Below are 11,434 nucleotides of genomic sequence, written 5' to 3'. Positions count from 1 at the left end.
CTAACACTTCACAATCCGAGAAGAAAAATAGTGTTCTTTCACTCACAAGACTACCTTCTTGCTTCTTCTCTGCAAATCCGAGAAGAAATCAGTTGCTCTCTTCGCCTACAACCTCTGCAACTCTCCGCTGGTGCTCTCTTCATGCTCCACCTCTGCAAATCTCCATCGACTCAACCTCTAGTGCGAAGAGGATTCACGAGAGAGGCAGAAAAACATGAGGGTTTGTGCGAGCAGACCTTGATGTGGGTGGCATCAACATGCCTCATTTCCACCCTAGAGCCACAGAGGTTGCATTGGTGATTGAGAGGATTTTATTTATGTGGATAGAAAAGGCTTAGAACTGTTTCTTCTAGAAACTTTAATGGCGTCCATTCCCTGTGTTGCGTCAAGAAATCGTTGAGCATCCTGCGAGTGTCGTCACCTGCAAGTGGATCAAGGGGTTAACAGAGAGAACTAGTGTGGTTCTGGCCTAGGGCTCTTCGATGCCAAAGTTAGATCTTCTGAGCAAATAGATGAATAGTAATTATTCAATATGAGTTTAGATGTCCCCTTTAAGGGTGGTGTACCTTTCCTTTTATAGTAGTTCATGGCGGTGTGGAGAGTCCCAGTTTGATGGCGAGTGTGCCGTTGAGTGGATAGAGGCCCTGGGTAACAGGGCTCTATCCTGATTGGCCATCTCCCTGCGGGAGGAACTGTCCTGGTGGTATCGAGATCCTTGGCGGATAGATACCCGCTTGTGGTGATAACGTCATTGGTGCTTGAATCTGTCTGGGTGATGTGACTTCTAAGTGGTGGCCTAGAGTCCTGGTGGTGACATGAGTCTATACTGACACGATTGGGTCATAGATGAGTGGCCCCGATGTCCGTGTACATCACGTCCGCGTCCACGATGCCGTGCCTGGGTGCAGGCCCGCCTGGGTGAGAGGTCGGGCCTAGGTGCAGGCCGCGCCTGGGTGTAGGCTGCGCCTGGGTGTGGCCGCACCTGGGTGAGGCCACGCCTGGATGCAGGCTGCGTCTGGGTGCAGGCCGCGCCTGGGTGAGGCCGCACCTAGGTGCAGGCCGGGCTTGGGTGAGGCCGCGCCCTTAGTTAGTAAGTTCGGGAACGGCAATTGAACGGGAACGGATACGTACGGCAGTTAAACGGATTAGACGGTAATAATACTTTTCAAAAATCCGGCTTCATAAAATGCATACGGTAATAATACGGTACGCGTTTAATACGGATATAATACGGCATAGACGGCAATAATACTTTAAAAAAAACGGACATATATTCATTATATAACATGCATTCACCACCTAATAAACAAAATAATATCATGATTTTATAAACTAAAATAAACACAATAATATAATATGCTATATAACATCTCTAAGATTATCATTTAACATACCAAAATATCAATAATCTACAAGAAATGAATGTAGATTGTCTGAAAATGACATGAGCAAGTTGAAAGACCAGAGAAACAAGAGGAGAGTACAAGACTTAAGTGCCGCTTTGTTGAACGGAGATGGCAAGGATGATTGGAGATGGAGGGCGGCTACTTTTGCCTGCAACGGTTGGATGTTCAACGCAAATCGAAAGGGACGAAAGGGAAAGTGAAATCGTTTCCCTAAATTCTAATCTTTTGGATAATTTTTTTTTTATAAAAAAAATGTATAATACGTGTATTATTCGAGTATAATACGTGCTTGCTTAAAAAATGCATTTTTTTATAAAAATACGGGAAAATACGGGGACGGGAGTATTATACGTTTAAAAATACGGGAACGCATATAATACGCGTATGATACGCGACTTTACTAACTAAGGCCGCGCCTGGTGCAAGCCACGCCTGGGTGAGGCCGTGCCTGGGTGAGGTCGTGCCTAGTGCAGGCCGTGCCTGGGTGTTGGCCACGCCCGGGTAGGACCCCCGGTTGGTTCTCCTTGGTTCTGGAGCGGGTCGCCCTGTGACACGTGGCGGCCGCTGATTGGTCCGATGAATCTTGGATGTATCATTTGCCCCCCACTCTCTTGAGATAGGATGTCCAAGAGAGTAGATGCCTTTACATAGTGAGGGGTCCGTTGTGAATAAACTTTCTTTACGGGGCTTGCCTGTAAATCTATTAGTGAGGTAGGAGAGGTTGGGGGTTCAAACCTTTCCTCCTACACTTTTTCTTCCTTTGTTTTTTGTAGATATATGTTCCTCTCCTTCACTTTCTCTTCTTTCACTTCTCATTTCTCTTTCTTACTTTTTGTCTCCCATTTTGCTCTTCTTTAATTTCTCCTTTGCATTCCACTTTTTGTCTTTTGTCCTCTTTTTGGTGCCCACCATGTGCTTGTCTTTTGGGTCACCTAGACTAGTATCCATTTTGCTTGATTTTGGGTCCTTGTGTTTGCTTGGTGCTCACTTGGTGCCTTGTTTACTTGGAGGGCTTGAGTGGTGCTTGGTTTGAGTGCCTTGCCTCTAGTGGTCTCTATCACTTGATTGTGCCATTGGTGTGGCCGCGTCGTCGTGTGCCTGCCTCCCCATGCGATTGCCTTCCACCTAAGGTAATTTTGACCCCTTCTCTTTCTTTTTCTTTTTTCTTTTTTTTTTTTTTTTTTTTTTTTATGCAGGGCTGCGCCTAGGTGAGGTAGCGCATGCTGGTGTGGCCGCGCCTGTGGGGCGTGAAGCCGGGCCTGGGTCGCCGCGCCTGTGGGGTGTGAGGCCATGCCTAGGTCACCGCACTTGTGGGGCATGAGGCCATGCCTGTGGGCGTGTGGCAGCTGGGTCGCTGCACCTGCGCGAGGCCACGCCTGGGTGGCCGCCGCCTGCGGGTGTGAGGCGGCGGCTATGGTGGCCACGGCGGGGGTGTGATGGACCCTCATGCTTCTCCACTTTTCTTCTTCTTGTCTGTGATGGATCTGCCATTTATACTTTACAGGTGGCCTTCATTTCATTTTTCTTGCTAACTTCTCATCTGGGAGATCACTTTCTTGAGTAAGTAGTCCATTCCTCTTGTCGTTCATGTCGTTTTCAGGTGACCTTGGCCCTGCTTTAGTCGGGGTTGGATCTTCAGAGGAGCGTTCCCCAGGATCGCCTTCTTCTGTGGGTACTCCACCCTTTATACCCTCCCCTAGTGCTATTGATGGAGGTGTGGGACCTTCTAGTGTCTCTGGTCCTAGTAGGGATCGTAGGCCCTCTGGGGCGGCGTCCTCAGTCGCCGGTCCTGCTGATAGGTTGGGCCATGTTGCTAGCATCTTGTCACCTTCTGACTTGGTCTCCCTCAGTGAGGAGTTCCATATTCCCACTAAGGTCGTGTTGCATACTCCTGGACCCGACGAGTATGCCTTCTCTCATCGTACGAATGAGATCTGTCTCTATCGTTCCTTTTTTCTCCAGGGCCTTCGCCTTCCTATCCCTCGCTTTGCCGAGTTGGTGTTAGAGCATTGGCACCTCACCCCTGGGTAGGTGTTGCCCAATTCTTGGAGGGTGATCTTAGGTTTCTATGTCTTTTTCGTCCGCCTGGGGCGTGCCGCTACTGTTCCCCTGTTCTCCCACTTTTATCTGTTGAAGAAAGGGAATCATGGATGTTATCACTTTGCTCATCGCGTGCTCAAGGGGCCCTATGCCTCTGTGGAGCTTCTCATGGGGATCACTAGCAATGTGAAGTATTGGAGGGATCGCTTCTTTTTTGCCATGGTCCCCCGATGCCCACTATGGACTGTTAGGGAAGTCATTGACCTCAAGAGGGTCAACCAGGGGCTTGAGCTGAGTGATTTTGAGGGTGACTCCCTCAAGCTGTGCCTGGGTCGAGATTTGTTCCACGTCCAGGAGTTGGACTCGGAGGCCTTCCTGTCCCTCTGGAAGCTGAGTCCTGGTAAGAGCACTGTCTTTTGTACTTGATTGGCATGTTTGTATTTGAATATATATGTCATCTGACTGGTTGGGCTGCCTATGCAGTGGATATGCGTCCAGACTTCAGTTTGCTCCGTGGCAATCTACGGAGGAAGGCCGCTTCTCAGGGTGGTCCATCTGCTGGAGTGACAAATGTTGGTGGTCCTTCTGCGCCTATGGCTATTGGAGCGAAGCGGAAGGGTGGTCCAGGACATGCCCATGTGATGAGCTCTGGTGTGCGTGTCTTCCTTCCCCGTACTTCTCCTGATGATGATGGCGTTTCAAGCTCTGTGCCTCTGCCTCCATCTGTCGCCCCTTCCGGGTCTTCTGCATTGCCCCTCTCCAAGGGGAAAGGGGTGAGTTTCTCTGGTGGTACTGCCACTGATCTTCCCGCAATGGATGAGTCCCTGGTGATCACCTTGGGCGTGCCAGAGGGCTCGACCTTGGCTGGAGCTGGCGTGTCACGGGAGTGGGTGGACAGGGGTAGGCTCCCTACCATGAGGGTGGCCTTGCAGAGGCTTAGCGATGCGTGTCTGGCCTAGACTCTCTACCATGATATGGCTTCGGTGAGTTATCCCTTTTTTGTCTCGTTATGTTCATTGCTCCACTTATACTTAGAGTATTTTATCGCTTGCCATATTGATTGTAGGTCCATCACCATGTTACTGAGGCGGTGCTTCGATTGGAGAGTCACGCTTCTCGTGAGGTGCAGATACAGCGCACCCTACGTGATGTGGAGAGGGAGCTCCAGGGATAGATCGATGCCCGTGAGAGGGCCGAGGCCGACGCACAGAGGGCATCAGGAGGTGTCTGAGGAGCTTTGTGTGACCTCTACTGGTGCGGCCAAGATCTCGACCAGGGTTCTTGCCTTAGAGGAGGAGCTTCATTCGTTGAGGGGGAGTCATGAGGCAGAGCTGGCATCTGCAAGCGAGCGAGCTGTGGCTGAGTTTCAGGCGTCCTCGGTGTTCTCGGCATTGTATCAGGCATAGCTTCAGTCTGCCTATGAGGGAGGGGTCCAGGACTTAGCCGCTTGTGTCCTGGAGGTGACCCCCGATTATGACTTCTCTGTCTTGGGGTTCTCTAAGTTTGCTGCAGCACTTCCTGATGTAGCGGTGGTAGAGAGCGTTCCAGTGTCAGAGGTAGAGGCTACCCTGCCTGAGGGGGGTGCTGCTATGCGCCTTCTCGAGGTGGACATGATGTCTCCTGCTGGGTCGGAGGTGACCCACCCCTCTGTGGTCCCTTGACCCTATGGCCGTACCGATCTTGTAGACGTCTTGACCTTTTTCCTTTTTGAACTTGAGTTGTAACTATTATGACTTCTCTATGTGATCGCTGTTACTTTTCTTTGATTGCATTATCTCTTGGTGGTTGATTGCGCATTGATGCCCTATGACCCCTGATAGTCATGGGATTTTGATAGTGGCATTGCGCCTTGGTGGTCATTGGACCTTGGTGGCTTAACGCCTTAGGCGTAGAGCCTCAGTGGTGGCATAACGCCTTAGGCATAAAGCCTCGATGGTGGCATGACGCCTTAGGCATAAAGCCTCGGTGGTGGCATGACGCCTTAGGCATAGAGCCTCAGTGGTGGCATAATGCCTTAGGCATAAAGCCTCGATGGTGGCATGACGCCTTAGGCATGAAGCCTCAGTGGTGGCATGACGCCTTAGGCATGAAGCCTCAGTGGTGGCATAACGCCTTAGGCATGAAGCCTCAATGGTGGCATAACGCCTTAGGCATAAAGCCTCAATGGTGGCATGACGCCTTAGGCATAAAACCTCGATGGTGGCATGACGATGCCTTAGGCATAAAGCCTCAGTGGTGGCATGTTGCCTTAGGCATAAAGCCTCAGTGGTGGCATGACGCTTTGGTGTAGTGGCAGTGATTCGATTAAGTGATAGAAGAAGACAAGTATTCCCGAAACACCTCTTTATTTTGAATGAAAATTTTCAAATTGCCCTTAAAATGTTGATGTCGCTTCATCGGCATCGCTTGCTACTATTGTCATTACCACTACCAAGATCGCTACTACTTAATCGCTACTATTGATGGAGCTGTTTGCTTCTACTAGTAATACTTCTTCAGGTGTTCTGAGTTCTAGGTACAGTCTACATTCTTGCCCCCTGGAGTCTTCAAGCGGTAGATCCCTAGACGTATCTGCTTGGAGACTATGTAGGGTCCTTCCTAGTTAGCTGACAGCTTCCCTGCCTTCTATGGCTGTGATGCACTTGCCCTCCGTAGGACTAGATCTCCCTGGTGGAATAGCCTTTCCTTGACCCTGGCAGTACGTTGTTGGTGGACAACGTTCCTTAGTAGTGCTCTCTCACAGACCTCATCTATAAAGTCTAGGTTCACCCGTAGTCCGTCGATATAGGTACGTTCGTTGAAGTGCAGAACCCTATGGGATATGGCACAGATCTCTACTGGCGCCAATGCTTCACTGCCATATGATAGGCAGAATGGGCTCTCTCATGTGGGTGTCCGTACTGTAGTTTGGTATGCCCACAGAACGCTTGGTAGCTATTCGACCCATTTTCCTTTGGCTCCCTCTAGCCTTTTCTTGACTCCGTCCAGTAGTGTTCTGTTCGTGACCTCCACCTGACCATTGGCCTATGGGTATGCTACCAATACAGGCCGATAGTCGATGTTGTAGCTGTGATAGAATGCCTGGAATTTGGGGTTGTTAAATTATTTGCCGTTGTCTGAGATAAGGATCTGTGGTACCCCAAACCTTTAGATGACGTTGTCGCGGATGAACTTCTCCATCTCTATCTCTGTTATCTTGGCCAATGGTTTAGCTTCGACCCACTTGATGAAGTAGTCAATCGCGAAGACCAGGTACTTTCTATTTCCCGGTGCTGCGGTGAAGTTGCCTAAGATGTCCAGTCCCTACATGGCAAAAGGTATGTGGTTGAGGATTGATGTCAGCTTGGTGGCGGGTAGATGGGGTACTGGGGCGAACAACTGATATTGCTCGCACTTCTTGGCATATTGGATGGCCTCCTCTTGCATTCGTGGCCAGTATAGTCCCTGACGAAGGATTTTGTAGGCTAGGGCTCGTCCCCCTATGTGGCTTCCACATATCCCCTCATGGACTTCTGCTAGGGCGTACTCTGCCCCCTTGGGTCCTAGGCACCGGAGTAGTGGTGCTATTGCCCCTCGCTTGTACAGTACCCCATCTAGGACGGTGTACTTTACAGCTCTCATCCTGATCTTCCTTACCTCGGCCTTGTCTTCTGGTAAGACGTCATTCTGGAGGTAGTTGAGTAGAGGGTCTATCCAGCTAGGTCCCTCCTCGATTTCGTTAACCTACTTTTCCTTATACGTTGGCTCATGCAGGATCTCAATATAGACTGCACTAGCCAAATTTCGGAGTTCCTCATTGGCTAGCCTTGATAGGGTATCGGCGGCGGCATTCTCGTCCCTGGGAACTCGAACCATCTCGAACTTCATGAAACCCTCAATCAATGCTTGAGCACGTGCTAGGTATGATGCCATCCTATCATCTTTCGCCTCGTACTCTCCATTCACCTGATTCACCACAAGCTAGGAGTCGCTCCGGGTGGATAGGTGTGTGACTTGGATGGTTCTAGCCACCTAGAGTCCAGCTAGTAGTGCTTTGTATTCTGCTTCATTATTGGATGCTTGGAAGGTGAATCGAAGAGCATATTGGATACGGAATCCTTCGGGGCTGGTTAATATGAGGCCAGCGCCGCTTCCTGCCGCGTTACTCGACTCGTCCACGAACATGTCTCACGATCCGTGATCCTTCTCCTCGGGCCCCCTATCTCTGGTTTGATCTCAGACAGGGTACACTCTGCAATAAAATCTGCAAGAGCCTGGCCTTTGATGGCTGTCCTTGGTTGGAACCTGATGTCATGCTCACTTAACTCCACTGCCCATGCTATTAATCATCCAGAGACGTCTGGCTTGTGGAGTATCTTCTTCAGAGGTAGGTCTGTGAGGACCGTGATGGTATGAGCTTGGAAGTATGGTCGTAGCTTCCTAGCTATGATTACCAATGTATAGGCTACCTTTTCGATCCTAGTGTAACTGGTCTCTGCATCGATCATAACATGGCTGACGTAGTAGATAGGCCTCTAGACTTTGTCTTCTTCCTTCAGCAGTACTGCGCTGACCGCGCCAGGGGTGGCGGCCAGGTAGAGCTACAACTCTTCGTTAGGTTCTGGTCACCCAAGCAGTGGTGGGCTCTCTAGGTACTCCTTCAATTTTTTGAACGCCTTCTGGCACTCTTCTGTCCATGTGAAATCTTTAGGGCTTCGGAAGTTCTTCAATGTTTTGAAGAATGGTAAGCACTTATCACCTGATCGTGACACGAACCTGGAAAGGGTGGCGACCCTTCCATTCAACCTCTGCACTTCCCTGACCGTCCGAGGAGGTACCATCTCTTGGATGGCCTTGATCTTGGATGGGTTGGCTTCTATTCCGTGTACTGAGACCATGAACCCCAGGAATTTTCCTGACGTTACACTGAAGGCGCACTTTGCAGGGTTTAGCTTCATCTGGTTCCTCCTCAGTACTGTGAATGCTTCCTCTAAGTCGATCAGGTGTTGGTTGGCGTGGATGCTTTTCACGAGCATGTCATCCACATATACCTCCATGTTGTGCCTGATCTGCTCCTCGAACATCTTGTTGACCATCCTTTGATAGGTGGCCCCTACATTCTTCAACCCGAACGGCATGACGTTGTAGCAGTAGTTCTCTTTGTCCATCCGAAATGCGGTGTAGGACTCATCACCCTCATGCATGAGGATCTGGTTGCACCCGGAGTAGGCATCCATGAAACTCAGCATCTCATGGCTGGCGGTGGCGCCGATCAGTAGGTCGATCTTGGGCAGTGGGTACTCATCTTTTAGGCATGCCTTATTCAGGTCGGTTTAGTCGACACACATCCTCCACTTCCCACTTGGCTTTGGTACCATGACCATGTTTGCAAGTCAGGTTGAGAACTTCTCCTTTCTGATGAACGCTAACTGGCTTAACTTCTCGACCTCTTCCTTGATTGCTGCTTGTCGGTCGAGGGTGAAGTTACGCCGCTTCTGTTGAATGGGCTTCCTAGTTGAGTCGACATGTAGTTGGTGTTCTGCTATGGAACGTGGTATTCCCAGCATGTCGGAGGTCGACCATGCAAAGACATCCATGTTCGCTTAGAGGAGGTGTCCAAGCCCTTCTTTCTGTTCCTTGCTTAGTAGCGAGCCAACCTGTACGACCTTGGAGGGATCATCTCGACTGAGGCGCCATGGGATGAGGTCTTCCACTGGTCTTCCTCTTCTCTTTGTCAGTTCATCTCTTTGGTCACTGACCATGTTCTCTAGGCAAAGTGCCATTCCATGGGTGTTACCATTGTTCTTTTTCATGAAGGTGGTGTAGCACTCCCTTGCTTTCTTCTGATCTCCTCGGACTTCGCCTACCCCATTTTCAGTGGGGAACTTCATCTTCAGGTGAAGTGGTGATATGACTCCTCTATGGGCTGTCAGAGATGGTCGCCCTAGGAGGCCGTTGAAGGACACCACGGACTTGACGACTATGAAATTCACCATGATAGTCACTTATCGAGGGTATACCCCGAAGGTAACAGGTAGTTCTATGGTACCTCTGATGGAGGCGGTGGCACCTGAGAATCCATGGAGGTACGTGGGCTCTGGTTTGAGTTCATCGTCCCCGAACCCAAACTGTCAATAGGCGTCCAAGGAGAGTACGTCAATAGACGCCCCTGTGTCTATCAGTACCCTGTGTACAGGTCGGTTGGCTACCTCCACCTATACTACCAGGGCATCCTCATGTGGGAAGTTTAGTCCTTCCAGGTCTTCATCCGAGAAGGAGATCACTGCCTCGATCTTGGCTATCTTGCTTGGCTTCTCTGCTACTCCCACAAACCCGACATGGGCTTTAGCTTTTCTGGTGGACTCTTGCCCCGGTCCTCCAAGTATGGTGAGGATAGGAGGTCCCTTGGTGCCACTAGGTTCTGTTGCATCTCTCGGCTCTTCTGGGCGGTCTCTCTCTCGATCTGTTCTCCTTTCTTCTCGTCTCGGTTCCACTCTATCTTCGTCTCGACCTCTGTCTCCTTGGCCTGAGCGGTTGTCACGTCTCCCCTTCACATACTTGTTCAAGCTTCCTGCTCTTACAAGTTGTTCTATCTCTCTCTTTAATTGATAGCACTCCTATGTGTCATGCCCATTCTCTTTGTGGAAGAGACAATACTTGTTAGGGTTTCGCTTCTCTGGTCCTGCTAGCATGGGTCGTGGCCAATGGAGTAGGTCACGGTCTTGGATCTGCATGAGTATCTGGGACCTGGTGGTGTTTAATGGTGTGAACTCACGGGTGCTTGCCCTCTCACTTCTCTCTGGGCGACGGTCTGTCCTCCCAGATAGGCGGTCGCCCTTCTCTTCTCGACGCTCTGTCCTCGACCTCATACCTTCTTTACAGTCATCAGGTGCTGACCTCTTGTTGTCCTGCGGCTTGGCCTCGATTATTTTTGTTCTAGCTTGTAGTACCTCGGCCATATTTGAAAACTCGTTGCACCGCTCTAGGAGCTCTTTCATAGTCCTGGTCTCATGACGTGCCAGGTCCTTGATCAGGTCTAAGTCCCTGATGCCTCCTGCTAGGGCTGCATGCTGTGTCTGGTCGTCCAAGTCTCGAACCTCCAGGGACTCCTTGGTGAACCTGCTAACGTACTCCCTGAGAGATTCCCCAGGGTTCTGTACCACGTTCAGTAGATTGACGGTGGTCTTCTTCTGCTTGACACTGCTTTGGAAGCGGGTGATGAATTGTTCGCATAACTCTATGAACGAGCATATAGATCTCGATCGTAGCTTGGAGAACCATGATGTGGTTGCTCCCTTGAGGGATGCAGGGAATGCCAGACAAGAGACCACGTCTGACCTACCATACAGCATCATCATGCCATTAAAGTAGTTGATGTGGTCATTAGGGTCAGTGGTACTGCTGTAAAGTTCAAAGGTGGGTAGTCGAAACCTGGAAGGTAGCGTGGCTGACATGATCTCTGTCGAGAATGGGTGTTGTCCAGGTATGGAATGTGTCTCACCTTTGGTCTGCTTCTTCAGCCCTTCTAGCTTCTCATCCAGGTCACAAAGTCTTCGATCAAGCTCCTCATCCCGTGTCTGTCCCTCACGCCTGGCAGGACGTTCGCTACGACCTTGTTCACGCTCTCTCCTAGATGTCCCCTCCCGCCTTGAGTGTTGGCGGGATGGTGAATGGTCACGCCATGATGAACCCTGTCATTAAGGTGAGGGGCTTTCTTCTCTGTAGGTCCAGCTTCGTCGTGGTATGTGACCTTCTTCAAGTCGTCCGTCGAACATAGACCTCCGGACTGATCTCTATGAGCTAGGCACCCTCGCCCTGGGTGTTGGCGTCTTCCCACGTTCTGACCGTGGCGAGAGGTCTCTTGTTCTCCTGGGACGCTAGGAAGGATCCCCCTGCTGTGGAGTGGGGGTTGCCCGTTGCGCAAGTCTCTCTGATCCCACGCCCCTGGGAGATGATCTCCTAGGGTTCGGTTCTTGTCGAGGTACGGATTCCACCCTTGCTGATGGCGA

At 50.5% G+C, this 11,434-nt stretch overlaps 1 long non-coding RNA gene across 1 annotated transcript in view; it reads right to left on the bottom strand.

The window, feature by feature from the left end:
* Positions 1-314: 314 nt before the first annotated feature.
* Positions 315-11,434, bottom strand: part of LOC122651992 — a 33,212-nt gene continuing 22,092 nt past the window's right edge. Inside the window, exon 4 of the long non-coding RNA XR_006331541.1 lies at positions 315-375. This is a non-coding gene — a long non-coding RNA (uncharacterized LOC122651992). The remainder of the gene's footprint in view (positions 376-11,434) is intronic.

Source organism: Telopea speciosissima, chromosome 2, assembly GCF_018873765.1.
Source record: "Telopea speciosissima isolate NSW1024214 ecotype Mountain lineage chromosome 2, Tspe_v1, whole genome shotgun sequence".
In the NCBI taxonomy this organism is placed as follows: Eukaryota; Viridiplantae; Streptophyta; class Magnoliopsida; order Proteales; family Proteaceae; genus Telopea; species Telopea speciosissima.
The sequence above is the reverse complement of the archived record's forward strand: the minus strand, read 5'-3'. Positions and strand labels throughout refer to the sequence as shown.